Genomic DNA, 14690 nt, shown 5'->3' with positions numbered 1-14690 from the left:
CTAGTTGCTTGACATAACAGTTAATAAGTAGCTATGACCTGACTTGGACCGTGCTAAAGGCTCAACACAATCGATAAGATGCTCAAAAGGTTGCCCTACGGCTGGTATTGGATACAAAGGTGCTGGCTTTACAACCTGGTTTGGCTTGCTTGTGCGCTGACACGCATCACAAGTTTTAATAAACTGAGCTACATCCCGCTTTAAACGTGGCCAGAAAAAATGACGGAGTATGCGATCATAAGTTTTACGAACACCCATATGACCTGCCACATCACCATGTGAAGTTTGCAACACTTTATTTCGCAAAGTAGTAGGTACAACTATTTGAAAGACTGGTTCTCCTAGACCCTGATCAAAGTGTGGAACCCATTTCCTAACCAACAGCCCATCAAGAAGAAACACTGAGCACTATTCCTCACCACTGAATCAGGAACAACTTTATCAAACAGATCAGCCAAGGTAGTATCGGCCTTTTGCTCGTAAATATGAACTTTATCGAACAAAGGAATGCATGTATTGTGTAACATGATGTCCTAGGAGTGTCATCTGATGAAGATTGTCAAAGGTTAGTGCTTCATTTAGCTGTTTTGGTTATTTGTGATGCATGTGGTTGGTCGGAAAATGGCGGTGTGGCTATTTTGACGATGTACTCCCCTAACAATGTAATGTTTTGCTTTCGCTGTAAAGCCTTTTTGAAATCGGACAACGTTGTTCGATTCAGGAGAAGTGTATCTATAAAACGGTGTAAAAGAGTCCTATGTTTGAGAAACAGAAATGATTAGATTTGGTTATGAATATGGCGCTCTGATTTTTCGCTGGATGTTGATCCCGATTACGGGATCAGCGAATCAAGAGCGCTGTAAGAGGTTTTAAGTAGAGGACAATCTTTCTTCCAATGTCCTTCAACTAAACAGTAGCGACAGGTATTAGCATTAACCGGTGCTTTAAGTCCTCCAGACCCAAACTTCTGCTGAGGCCTTTGGAAAGAAGCTCCAAAAAAAGGTGACCTACTATTCCTAGAAGTAAAGTTATTTTTATGGTACATGTCACTGTTTGACTCAAAATGGCTTGTATGTGTTAGTCTGTACTCATCTGCAAGGACTGCTGCATCACTTGGAGACTTAACTTTACGTTCATGTATGTAGCAACCTGGTCACAGATTTTTTTAACTGTTCTAACAATCAAATTAGACAGATCCTCAAAAGTACTAACTTGAGAAGCTGTACACCAACGATTAAATGCAGAAGTCAAATCACGAACAAACTCAGAATAGGTTTGTGAATCTAACTTTTTCCTGTAACGAAAACGTTGACGATATGCCTCTGGCACAAGCTTGTAGACCTTCAGAACTGCTGATTTAACTTTAGCATACACTTCACTGTCAGCTACACTCAATGCTGGAAAAGCCTCACGTGCTTTACCTGTAAGTACACATTGCAACAACATAGTCATGTCCAAATCTGACCAAGCTCTAGCTTCCGCAATATGCTCAAATAAAGCAAAGTATAGGCAACAAACAAAGAGTCTGTGAAACATCAAACTGGTAATTATTTTGGTCTATTAGCATTTCTCAATTGCTCTATTAGCATTTCTCAATTGCTCTATCTCCAACTGCATTTGCAACAGCTCCCTCTGCTGCTCAAAAGTTAATGAAGGACTAGACTGAAAACTTGTATCCTCACTACTAGCAGACTGACCCCAAAAAACACCTATTTCCTTAAGACCCTGCTTTAATTTAGTTTTAACAATCTCAATCTGATAATGTTTAGCAATTTCAATTAACTGCTCCTTAGTACACAACTCTAAAGCTACCTCTGAAGGAGCTTGAACAAAACTACTCAGAATGGAAGACATTTTCCTCAACTAATACAACTATTACAAATGCTCCAAAAAAAACACAACTCACCTGCTGTTAGTCTGGGTTCAAGAACAGGAGCCACACCCCACTATCCTCCAAAAACAACTAACTAACTGGCCCTGGTCTTCGTGCAGTCACATGTGGTGGGGTTTTATACACACAAAACCAGTGGAGTGGAAAAGACAACCAGAAACTGGTGGCCCCCCCATAACCACGGATGTGCTCCCGAGCCGATGTAGGGGAAAAGGAAAAGGGAAGCTCTACCCACGTTCACTGCCACCTAAAACAAAAACACCACGAGCCTCCTATTGACACTCGCTGATAAGCCTGAACAGGAGAGGACTCCCACTTGAACAAAAACCCAGAGTGAAATGTTAACCAAATTTAGCTACCTAGCTAACTGAACCAAAAGAACACATGGCTCTCAATGCTCTCTCCAACAATATTGGCCCAACCAAAACATCCCTCAAACTGCCAATTTAAAAAAAAAATCTGAACTAAATGAATCCAAGTTAACTATAAAATAGTCAAATTACAAATAAACAAACATATCAATAATAAGGCAAAGACAATCTAGACAACCTTAACCAACTATGACAAAATGTAAAAGTAAATAAAAATACTAAAGTAAGACTAAAGTACAATTAACTTTAACTTACGGACAAGCCCCCACTTGTAACAGGCCGGCTCAGCCTGTGGCAAAAATGAGGGGCCGTGACAATAGCCCTTCTTACATCAGCTGATATCTCAAAGTGCTGTTCAGAAACCCAGCCTAAAACCCCAAACAGCAAGCAATGCAGGTGTAGAAGCACACTACAGTAATATAAAGACCGAATGCACATCAAATTTATCCATCTCCATCTGGCTTTCGGGGTCACCTTGTTTTTTAATTGTAAAGATTATTTATTTTTTAATTGCAGCAGCGGAGTTTTAAAACAGCCTATCAATTGAATATTAGTGCATGGGCGAGCACTCTCATGCAGTCTTTCTCTCTCTTCAACAACTCCATTCAAATTGCATGCTGTTCTAGATTGATACACAGTGCATTCGGAAAATAATCAGACCCCTTGACCTTTTCCACATTCTGTTACATTACAGCCTTATTCTAAAATTGATTAAATTGCTTTGTTTTTTCCTCATCAATCTACACATAATACCCCATAATGGCATAGCAAAAACAGGTTTTTAGAAATGTGTGCAAATGTATAACATTACATTTATATAAGTACTCAGACGGTTTACTCAATACTTTGTTGAAGCACCTTTGGCAGCGATTACAGCCTTGAGTCTATACTACCCACCACTGCAACCTGTATGCTCTCGTTGGCTGGCCCTCGCTTCATATTCGTCGCCAATCCCACTGGCTCCAGGTCATCTACAAGACCCTGCTAGGTAAAGTTCCCCCTTATCTCAGATCGCTGGTCACCATAGCAGCACCCACCTGTAGCACGTGCTCCAGCAGGTATATCTCTCTGGTCACCCCCAAAGCCAATTCCTCCTTCGGCCGCCTCTCCTTCCAGTTCTCTGCTGCCAATGACTGGAACGAACTACAAAAATCTCTAAAACTGGAAACACTTATCTCTCTCATTAGCTTTAAGCACCAGCTGTCAGAGCAGCTCACAGATTACTGCACCTGTACATAGCCCATCTATAATTTAGCCCAAACAACTACCTCTTCCCCTACTGTATTTATTGATTTATTTATTTTGCTCCTTTGCACCCCATTATTTCGATTTCTACTTTGCACTTTCTTCCACTGCAAATCTACCATTCCAGTGTTTTACTTGCTATATTGTATTTACTTCGCCACCATGGCCTTTTTTGCCTTTACCTCCCTTATCTCACCTCATTTGCTCACTTTGTATATAGACTTATTTTTCTACTATATTATTGACTGTATGTTTGTTTTACTCCATGTGTAAATCTGTGTTGTTGTATGTGTCAAACTGCTTGGTTTATCTTGGCCAGGTCGCAATTGGAAATGAGAACTTGTTCTCAACTTGCCTACCTGGTTAAATAAAGGTGAAATAAATAAATAAATGCCCTTAGGGGAATCCCCGTCACCATCTTAGAGGGTGGTTCAAATGATTAGCCAAGCAAGGGAAGTTTGCAACGAAAGCCCCTCAACCCTCGTTTTTAGTCGAGTTTGTGAGTGTACAATTATGTTCACTTCGGTGCATGAAACTCCCCATAATTAAATTTGCGATGATTGTACATTCGCGAAGAAATGTCTGCCAAAAATTAAAACCTCAACGTCAATATATGGAGTCAACATGCAAGTGTAAGTAAAAACGAAATGATGCTACTAATGCACATGACGACGCAAACACCTCTTGTAAAAGTAAAGACGTTTTGTTTGGTTAGCTTTTGGAAATTGTAGAAATAAAACATTTTCCTTCTTCAGAAGTTCCAGCTAGGCATGCTAACGAAATTTAGCTAATTCATTTGCTAGCTATCTTACAGTAGGCGTATATTAATAATTCGATATTTAATGTAAGTAGACATGCGATCATAATTGACTTTGTGCAATTAATTTACCAACTATGAAACAAAACGGTAGAAATACTTTGAAAACAGCTACTGCAGCATTTATTTGACAATAAATGGGATCATACTTGAGGATTGCTTTTCACAAATGCGAGTGAAATGTTCGAGCTGTGGAGCCCTGACCACCCGCCAATATTGCTGTTGAAATAGACATTTTACCTGCCAATGCCAAAATCTACCTGCATTTGGAAGGTGGCGTGTGTTAACTTTACCCCCTGGAGAGAGGGAGGGAGAGTGAGATCAAATCAAATGAAATTGTATTAGTCACATGAGCCGAATACAACAGCTGTAGACCTTACAGTGAAATGCTTACTTACGAGCCCCTAACCAAGAATAAGAGATAAAAGTGACAAGTAATTAAAGAGCAGCAGTGAAATAACAATAGCGAGACTATATACAGGGGGGGTACCGATACAAAGTTGTCAGGATTCCCACCGACGGTGGCGCCCCCTCCTGCTCGGGTGGCACTCGGCGGTCGTCGTCACCGGCCTATTAGCTGCCACTGATTCCCTTTTTGGTTTTGTGCACCTGTGTTTAGTTTGGTTAATTAGCGGGGCTATTTATGTTAGCTGGTCCGCTTCCGTGTTGTGCGGGATTATTTATATTGTGACGGTTCATGTTCGTGTCGGCGCTATTTTACGCCATGTGTACTTTCTCCCCTGTGTTTGGGAATATTTTGTTTGATGAGTGAGTGTACATTAAATACGCCACTACCCTGTGCTCGCTGCTTCCTGTGCCTCATTCCTTCACCACGACTGCCAATCCGTTACAGAATCCCGCACCACGAAAAGGCATGGAATCAGCAGGAGCAGCGGCCACCCCTGTCCCCTCGATGGAGGAACGCGTCCTCCACCACACTACGGTCCTCCACCGCATAGGATCCGCGATGGACCAGATGATGGAGAGGATGGACAGATGGGAGAGAAGTGGTCTCCTCTCTCCACCTCCGGCTCCTCCGATGCAGCCACCTCCTCCTCCCACTACGTCTGGCTCAGGCGCGCTTCGTTTGGCGCTCCCGAGGGAGTATGATGAGGCGGCGGCTGGTTGCCAGGGATTTCTGCTCCAGCTCGAGCTGTACCTGGCCACCGTCAGACCTGCTCCCTCAGGAGAGGAGAGCGTGAGTGCCCTCGTTTCCTGCCTGATGGGCCGAGCTCTGGAGTGGGCTAATGCGGTCTGGAATGGCCCAGACTCGGCGAGGGACCATTATCCAGAGTTCACCCGCCACTTTCGGGCCGTGTTCGACCACCCTCCGGAAGGAAGAGCGGCGGGTGAACGGCTGTTCCACCTCAGGCAGGAGACGAGGAGCGCTCAGGACTTCGCGTTGGAGTTCAGGACCTTGGCTGCTGGGGCGGGGTGGAACGACAGGGCCCTCATAGACCACTATAGATGCAGTCTCCGGGCGGACGTCCGCAGGGAGCTGGCCTGTCGAGATGCAGCTGTATCCCTGGACGAGCTCATCGACATGTCCATTCGTTTGGACAATCTGCTGGCTGCCCGCGGGCATTCGGAGAGGGTCCTGCCCATTCCACCTCCGTGCACCCCCGCCCCTACCCCTATGGAGGTGGGGGGGGCCGTGCCAAGGGGCACCGGAGGAGCTGGCTCCTCCTGCACCAGCTGTGGTCGGAGAGGACACACGGCCGACCGGTGCTGGAGGAGCCAGTCTGGGAGTCGAGAGGGCAGGCAGAACACTTCTCGGTCACCCCAGGTGAGTCAGCACCAGATTCACCCAGAACCCCCTGTTGGTCACGTGTTCTTACCTGTTTTGTTTTCTAATTTTTTTCCCTCTTCCCAGCATAGGGCGCTAGTCGATTCAGGCGCAGCTGGGAACTTTATGGATCGTGGACTTGCCATTAAGCTGGGCATTCCGCGGGTGCTGTTAGATTCCCCCTTCCCCGTGCACTCCCTAGATAGCCGACCATTAGGGTCAGGGCTAGTCAGGGAGTCTACGGTGCCACTGGACATGGTAACGCAGGGAATCATAAGGAACGCATTAGTTTTTTCCTTATTGATTCGCCTGCGTTTCCGGTGGTGCTGGGGGTCCCCTGGCTGGCTGGTCACAATCCCCGTATTTCATGGAAACAGGGGGTTCTCCAGGGGTGGTCAGAGGAGTGTTCAGGGAGGTGTCTAGGAGTTTCCATAGGTGCCACGTCGGTGGAGAGTCCAGACCAGGTGTTCCCCGTGCTCATTCCCCCTGAGTACGCCGATTTGGCGATCGCCTTCTGTAAAAAGAGGGCGACTAAATTACCACCCCATTGACAGGGGGATTGTGCGATAGACCTCCAGGTTAACGCTGCGCTTCCCAAGAGTCACGTGTACCCCTTGTCACAGGAGGAGACAGCGGCTATGGAGACATATGTCACTGAATCCCTGGGACAGGGGTACATTCGGCCCTCCATCTCACCCGCCTCCTCGAGTTTCTTTTTTGTGAAGAAAAAGGAGGGAGGTCTGCGTCCGTGCATTGATTACAGAGGTCTAAACGCTATCACGGTGGGGTTTAGTTACCCACTACCTCTCATCGCTACGGCGGTGGAATCATTTCACGGAGCAAAGTTCTTCACGAAACTGGATCTCAGGACCGCGTATAACCTGGTGCGTATCAAGAAGGGAGACGAGTGGAAAACCGCCTTTAGTACCACATCGGGCCATTATGAGTACCTCGTCATGCCGTATGGGTTGAAGAATGCTCCAGCCGTCTTTCAATCCTTTGTTGACGAGATTCTCAGGGACCTGCACGGGCAGGGCGTGATTGTCTATATCGATGACATTCTGATATATTCCGCCACCCGCTCCACGCATGTGTCCCTGGTGCACAAGGTGCTTGGTAGACTGCTGGAGCATGACCTATACGTTAAGGCTGAGAAATGTGTGTTTTCCAAACGAGCCGTTTCCTTTCTGGGTTATCGCATTTCCACCATGGGGGTGGTGATGGAGTGTGACTGCGTTAAGGCCGTGCGTAATTGGCCGACTCCAACCACGGTGAAGAAAGTGAAGCGGTTCTTAGGCTTTGCCAATTACTACCGGAGGTTTATCCGGGGTTTTGGCCAGGTAGCGGCTCCCATTACCTCACTGCTGAAGGGGGGCCGATGCGTTTGCGATGGTCGACGGAGGCGGAAGGAGCCTTCAAGAAGTTGAAGACCCTGTTCACCGACGCACCCGTGTTGGCGCACCCGGACCCGTCTCTAGCATTCATAGTGGAGGTGGACGCATCCGAGGCTGGGGTGGGTGCCGTGCTATCACAGCGCTCGGGTACGCCATCGAAACTCCGCCCCTGCGCTTTCTTTTCGAAGAAGCTCAGTTCGGCGGAGCGTAACTATGATGTGGGGGACAGGGAGTTGCTAGCGGTGGTAAAAGCTTTGAGGGTGTGGCGGCACTGGCTTGAGGGGGCTAAACACCCCTTTCTCATCTGGACCGACCACCGAAACCTGGAGTACATCCGGGCAGCGAGGAGACTGAATCCGCGTCAGGCAAGGTGGGCCATGTTCTTCGCCCGGTTTAGGTTCACTATCTCCTATAGACCGGGTTCCCTTAACACTAGAGCCGACGCGCTGTCCCGTCTCTATGACACGGAGGACCGGCCCATCGATCCAACTCCCATCATTCCAGCGTCTAGGCTGGTGGCACCGGTGGTATGGGAGGTGTACGCGGACATCGAGCGGGCATTAGTGTTGGAACCTGCGCCTGCGCAGGTTCCCGTGGGTCGCATGTATGTGCCGCTCGGTGTTCGTGATCGTTTGATTCGATGGGCGCACACGCTACCTACGGCGGGTCATCCTGGTGTGGCGAGGACAGTGCGGAGTCTCAGGGGGAAGTACTGGTGGCCCACCTTGGCTAAGGACGTAAGGTCCTATGTCTCTTCCTGTTCGGTGTGCGCTCAGAGTAAGGCTCCTAGGCATCTACCAAGAGGGAAGTTACAGCCCCTCCCCGTTCCACAACGGCCATGGTCGCAACTGTCTATAGATTTCTTGACAGATCTTCCCCCCTCTCAGGGGAACACTGCGATTCTGGTGGTTGTGGATCGGTTCTCTAAGTCCTGCCGTCTCCTCCCATTGCCCGGTCTCCCTACGGCCCTGCAGACTGCGGAGGCCCTATTTACCCACGTCTTCCGGCACTACGGGGTGCCAGAGGACATTGTCTCTGATCGAGGTTCCAAGTTCACATCCAGGGTCTGGAGGGCGTTTATGGAGCGGCTGGGGGTCTCGGTCAGTTTGACCTCCGGTTTTCACCCCGAGAGCAATGGGCAGGCAGAGAGGGTGAACCAGGAGGTGGGCAGGTTTCTGAGGTCGTATTGCCAGGACCGGCCAGGGAAGTGGGCGAGGTACATTCCCTGGACTGAGTTAGCCCAGAACTCACTTCGCCACTCCTCTACTAACAGTCAGACCGAGGCTCCTGCGGTGGAGGACTGGGTACAGCACTCCAAGGAGACCTGGAGAGCCGTCCAGGACTCCCTAAAGGAGGCCAGTGGACGGCAGAAGAGGAGTGCTGACCGCCACCGCAGTGAGGCACCCGTGTTCGTACCGGGAGACAGGGTCTGGCTCTCGACCCGGAACCTGCCCCTCCGCGTGCCCTGCCGGAAGCTGGGGCCGCAGTGTGTGGGGCCCTTTAAAGTCCTGAGGAGGTTAAACGAGGTGTGTTATCGGTTACAACTCCCTTCCTATTACCGTATTAACCCCTCGTTTCATGTGTCTCTCCTCAGGCCGGTGGTAGCTGGTCCCCTGCAGGAAGGTGAGGTGCTGGAGGTCCCTCCACCCCCTCTGGACATCGGGGGGTCCCCGGCGTACAGCGTACGGGCCATTCTGGACTCGAGACGCCGGGCGAGGGGCCTGCAGTACCTCGTGGACTGGGAGGGGTACGGTCCGGAGGAGAGGTGCTGGGTGCCGGCGGAGGACGTCTTGGACCCATCCATGTTGAAGGATTTCCATCGCCTCCGTCCGGATCGCCCTGCGCCTCGCCCTCCGGGTCGTCCTCGAGGCCAGTGTCGGCGCGCTGCGGGAGCCGCGCGTCAGGAGGGGGGTACTGTCACGATTCCCACCGACGGTGGCGCCCCCTCCTGCTCGGGTGGCGCTCGGCGGTCGTCGTCACCGGCCTATTAGCTGCCACTGATTCCCTTTTTGGTTTTCCCTTTTTGGTTTTGTGCACCTGTGTTTAGTTTGGTTAATTAGCGGGGCTATTTATGTTAGCTGGTCCGCTTCCGTGTTGTGCGGGATTATTTATATTGTGACGGTTCATGTTCGTGTCGGTGCTATTTTACGCCGTGTGTACTTTCTCCCCTGTGTTTGGGAATATTTTGTTTGATGAGTGAGTGTACATTAAATATGCCACTACCCTGTGCTCGCTGCTTCCTGTGCCTCATTCCTTCACCACGACTGCCAATCCGTTACAAAAGTAAATGTGCGGGGGCACCGGTTAGTTGAGGTAGTATGTACATGTAGGTAGAGTTAATTAAATGTTACTATACATAGATGACAACAGAGAGTAGCAGTGGTGTAAAGAGGGGGTGAGAGGGATTGAGGGGGGGGGGCACTGCAAATAGTCTGGGTAGCCATTTGCCTAGATGTTCAGGAGTCTTATGGCTTGGGGGTAGAAGCTGTTTAGAAGCCTCTTGGACCTAGACTTGGCGCTCCAGTACCGCTTGCCATGCGGTAGCAGAGAGAGCAGTCTATGACTAGGGTGGCTGGAGTCTTTGACAATTTTTAGGGCCTTACTTTGACACCGGCTGATATAGAGGTCTTGGATGGCAGGAAGCTTGGCCCCAGTGATGTACTGGGCCGTTTGCACTACCCTCTTTAGTGCCTTGCAGTCGTAGGCCAAGTAGTTGCCATACCAGGCAGTGATGCAACCAGTCAGGATGCTCTCGATGGTGCAGCTGTAGAGCCTTTTGAGGATCTGAGGACCCATGCCAAATATTTTCAGTCTCCTGAGGGGGAATAGGTTTTGTCGTGCCCTCTTCACGACTGTCTTGGTGTGATTGGATCATGTTCGTTTGTTGGTGATATGGACACCAATGAGAATGGGGGCGTGCTCGGTCCTCTTTTTCCTGTAGTCCACAATCATCTCCTTTGTCTTGATCATGTTGAGGGAGAGGTTGTTGTCCTGGCACCACATGGCCAGGTCTCTGACCTCCTCCCTATAGGCTGTCTCGTCGTTGTCGGTGATCAGAACTACCATTGGCAAATTTAATGATGGTGTTGGAGTCGTGCCTGGCCATGAAGTCATGAGTGAAAAGAGAGTACAGGAGGGGACTGAGCATGCACGCCTGAGGGGCCCCTATGTTGAGGATCAGAGTGGCGGGTGTGTTGTTACCTACCCTTACCACCTGGGGGTGGCCCGTCATGAAGTCCAGGATCCAGTTGCAGAGGGAGGTGTTTAGTCGCAGTGACCTTAGCTTATTGATGAGCGTTTAGGGCACTATGGTGTTCAATGCAGAGCTGTAGTCAACATTCTCACATAGATGTTCCTTTTTTTGGGGGAAAGGGCAGTGTGGAGTGCAATGGAAATTGCATCACCTGTGGATCTGTTGGGGTGGTATTCAAATTGGAGTGGGTCTAGGGTTTCTGGGATGATGGTATTGATGTGAGCAATGACCAGCATTTCAAAGCACTTCATGGGTACAGATGTGAGTGCTACAGGTCGGTAGTCGTTTAGGCAGGTTACCTTAGTGTTCTTGGGCACAGGGACTATGGTGGTCTGCTTAAAACATGTTGGTATTATTAACTCAGACAGGGAGAGGAGCATCAGAGTCGGTGTAGTACGATTCGATCTTAGTCCTGTATTGACGCTTTGCCTGTTTGATGGTTTATCGGAGGGCATAGCGGGATTTCTTATAAGCTTCCGGGTTAGAGTCCCGATCCTTGAAAGCAGCAGCTCTAGCCTTTAGCTCAGTGTGGATCCTGCCTGTAATCCATGGCTTGTGGTTGGGGTATGTACGTACGGTCACTGTGGGGACGACGTCATCAATGCACTTATTGATGAAGCCAATGACTGATGTGGTGTACTCCCCAATGCCATCAGAGGAATCCTGCAACATATTCCAGTCTGTGGTAGCAAAACAGTCCTGTAGCTTAGCATCTGCTTCCTCTGACCACTTTTGCATCTAGTCACTGGTGCTTCCTGCTTTAATTTTTGCTTGTAAGCAGGAATCAGGAGGATAGAATTTTGGTCAGATTTGCCAAATGGTGGGCGAGTGAGAGCTTTGTATGCGTCTCTGTGTGTGGAGTATGGGTGGTCCAGAGTTCTTTTTCCTCTGGTTGCACATTTAAAATATTGATAGAAATTTGTTAAAACGGATTTAAGTTCCCCTGAATTAAAGTCCCTGGCTACTAGGCTACTACTCACCTCTTGGTGAGCGTTTTCTTGTTTGCTTATTGCGGAATACAGCTCATTCAATGCTTTTTTAGTTCCAGCCTCTGACAGTGGTGGTATGTAAACAGCTACAAAGAATATAGATGAAAACTCTCTTGGATGGTAGTGTGGTCTACAGCTTATCATGAGATACTCTGCCTCAGGCCAGAAATAGCTCGAGACTTCCTTAGATATCATGCACCACCTGTTGTTTACAAAAATACATAGACCGCTGCCCCTTGTCTTACCAGACGCCACTGTTCTATCCTGCCAGTACATTGTATAACCAGCCAGCTGTATGTTGATGTTGTCCTCGTTCAGCCACGACTCCGTGAAGCATAAGATGTTACAGTTTTTAATGTCCTGTTGGTAGTTTAATCTTCAGCGTAACTCATCGATTTTATTGTCCAAAGATTGCAAGTTTGCTAGCAGAATTGAGGGGAGTGGGGGTTTATTCGATCGCCTACGAATTCTCAGAAGGCAGCCCGACCTTAGCCCACTTTTTCTCCGCCTACTCTTCACACAGATCACGGTGGATCAGGGCCTGTTCCCGAGGAAGCAGTGTTTCCTTTGCATCGGGTTCGTCAGAGTCGTGAAATTAAAAAGGGGATTCTGCTAGTCCATGGTGAGTAATAGCAGTCCTGATGTCTAGAAGTTATTTTCAGTCATCCTCTTTGGCGCCATCTTACATTGCAGATGTGGGGGGCATTTCTGATTTCCTGCTGCCTAACTGAAGGAGTGGACTATCAGCTGTTAAGAGAGCTGCCATGGGGTGTCATGAGTGGTCTGTATTCTCCCCATACTGTTGGAGTCCCTGGCTAAATAATCCATATCCTCATCACAGATAATTATTTGTGATTTTGGCAGTGCTTTTACTATGTTTACATTTATCTGACACATTTTTTTTAAATGAAAACATATTAAGCTTTAACTTTACCTAGATTGGTTTACATTGCTGTGGTAACAGAATGTTTAGGGTTGGGAATCGTAACACATTTTACATAGGCCTATCTGTGACCGGGGACAATCATGAACCGGCATCTGAAATTTGAAGTCAATCGATGCCCAAATATTTTTGACATCCATTGAACACAATCATCTTGCAATACTAGAGGGGTCTGTCTGTCTGTGTCACATCTGTCGTCAGGAATGGACCAAGGCGCAGCGGGTTGCGTGCTCATCATTGTTATTTATTAGAGAACATGAAAAAAACAAAGAAACACGACAGTACAACAGTCTTGCAGGCTATACTAAAAGCAATGCAAAAACAACTACCCACAAAACCCAAACCAGAATTCCTCCGCTGCTTGGTCCTGGTATGGTGGGTAGTTCTGTCACATCTGTCGTCAGGAATGGACCAAGGCGCAGCGGGTTGCATGCTCATCATTGTTATTTATTAGAGAACACGAAAAAAACACGACAGTACAACAGTCTTGCAGGCTATACTAAAAGCAATGCAAAAACAACTACCCACAAAACCCAAACCAAACACACACCTAATTATAGGACTCTCAATCAGAGGCAACTAGAAACACCTGCCTCCAATTGAGAGTCCAACACCCAAACCTAAACATAGAAAAACTCAACTAGACAGAACGTAGAAATACATACAAAAACACAAACCCTCTGCCACATCCTGACCAAAACGAATACAATTACTCCCTCTGCTGGTCAGGATGTGACTGTCTGTCTGTCTGTCTGTCTGTCTGTCTGTCTGTCTGTCTGTCTGTCTGTCTGTCTGTCTGTCTGTCTGTCTGTCTGTCTGTCTGTCTGTCTGTCTGTCTGTCTGTCTGTCTGTCTGTCTGTCAATGTACATGTACATGTACGTATGTCTGTGAGTGTATAAGGCCTATATTCAATCAGATCAGGCGTTAACCGGTGATAGCCAACACCCGCATAGCTGATGTTTTGGCAGTGTCAGAGTTGTAACTGCATTGGAGCTGTCAAATCGGTGAGCAGCAGTCACAAAGCTAAACGCGTCCCACTCACATTAGAAGTTCAGAACCAGAAAGTGTACACTTTTTTTTTTGAAGTTGCTTTTTCGAACCCAAAAGACACTTCGGCTGTCCCCATAGGAGAACCCTTTGAAGAATCTTTTGGGGTTCCAGGTATCACCCTTCTGGTTTAATGTTGAACCCTTTTTCACAGAGCTGTCAAATCCACAAGCAGCTCCTGGCATCATACCTAAAGATTAAAAATTGGCTGCATGGAGTCACATTCAGAGAAATCCCATGCAATCTTGTTTACAAGTTCAAACATGTGACTCCATGCAGCCAATTTATAATCTTTAGGTATGATGCCAGGAGCCACTTGTGGATTTGACAGCTCTAACACAGTTCCAACTCCGACACAACTGATGTCTGCTTAAGCGGATCTGAATGAAGAGCTGTCTGTCTTTCTTTCTGTCTGAGTCTATCACCAATTTACCCACTGCAGCTTCATCACCAACTTTTTTGCCTTGAATGCAATGAATTGACCCAGGCTTCAAATGCATTGACTCAAATCTGCATTAATATCCTTGATACACATCTTTTTACATTGAATGCAATGTATTGACTTCTATGCATCAATATCCAGTCTGTGGGGGGGTGGGAGAGGAGAGAGACATGGTGGGAGAGGGAGATGAGAGGAAGGGGGAGGGGGAGGGAGGGAGGACTCTAGTCTTTTGTGCGCGTGAATGAGTGTGCGCTCCTCGTTGTTTTTCTCCGGTATTGAAAACAGTTTATTCCGTCTTAAATATGATCAATTATTTACATATTAGGGTACCTGCGGTTGGATTAGAAACGTTGTTTGAAATGTTTGGACCAAGTTTACAGGAAACTTTTTACATTCCTTTCTAGTCATGTTGGGTGAGTTGGAACAGGTGTATTTCTGAATCAAACGTGCCAAATAAACGGCCATTTTTGGGATAAAAATATCGAACAAAATGACCATTCATTGTGTAACT

Source organism: Salmo trutta, chromosome 15, assembly GCF_901001165.1.
Source record: "Salmo trutta chromosome 15, fSalTru1.1, whole genome shotgun sequence".
NCBI lineage: Eukaryota > Metazoa > Chordata > Actinopteri > Salmoniformes > Salmonidae > Salmo > Salmo trutta.
The sequence above is the reverse complement of the archived record's forward strand: the minus strand, read 5'-3'. Positions refer to the sequence as shown.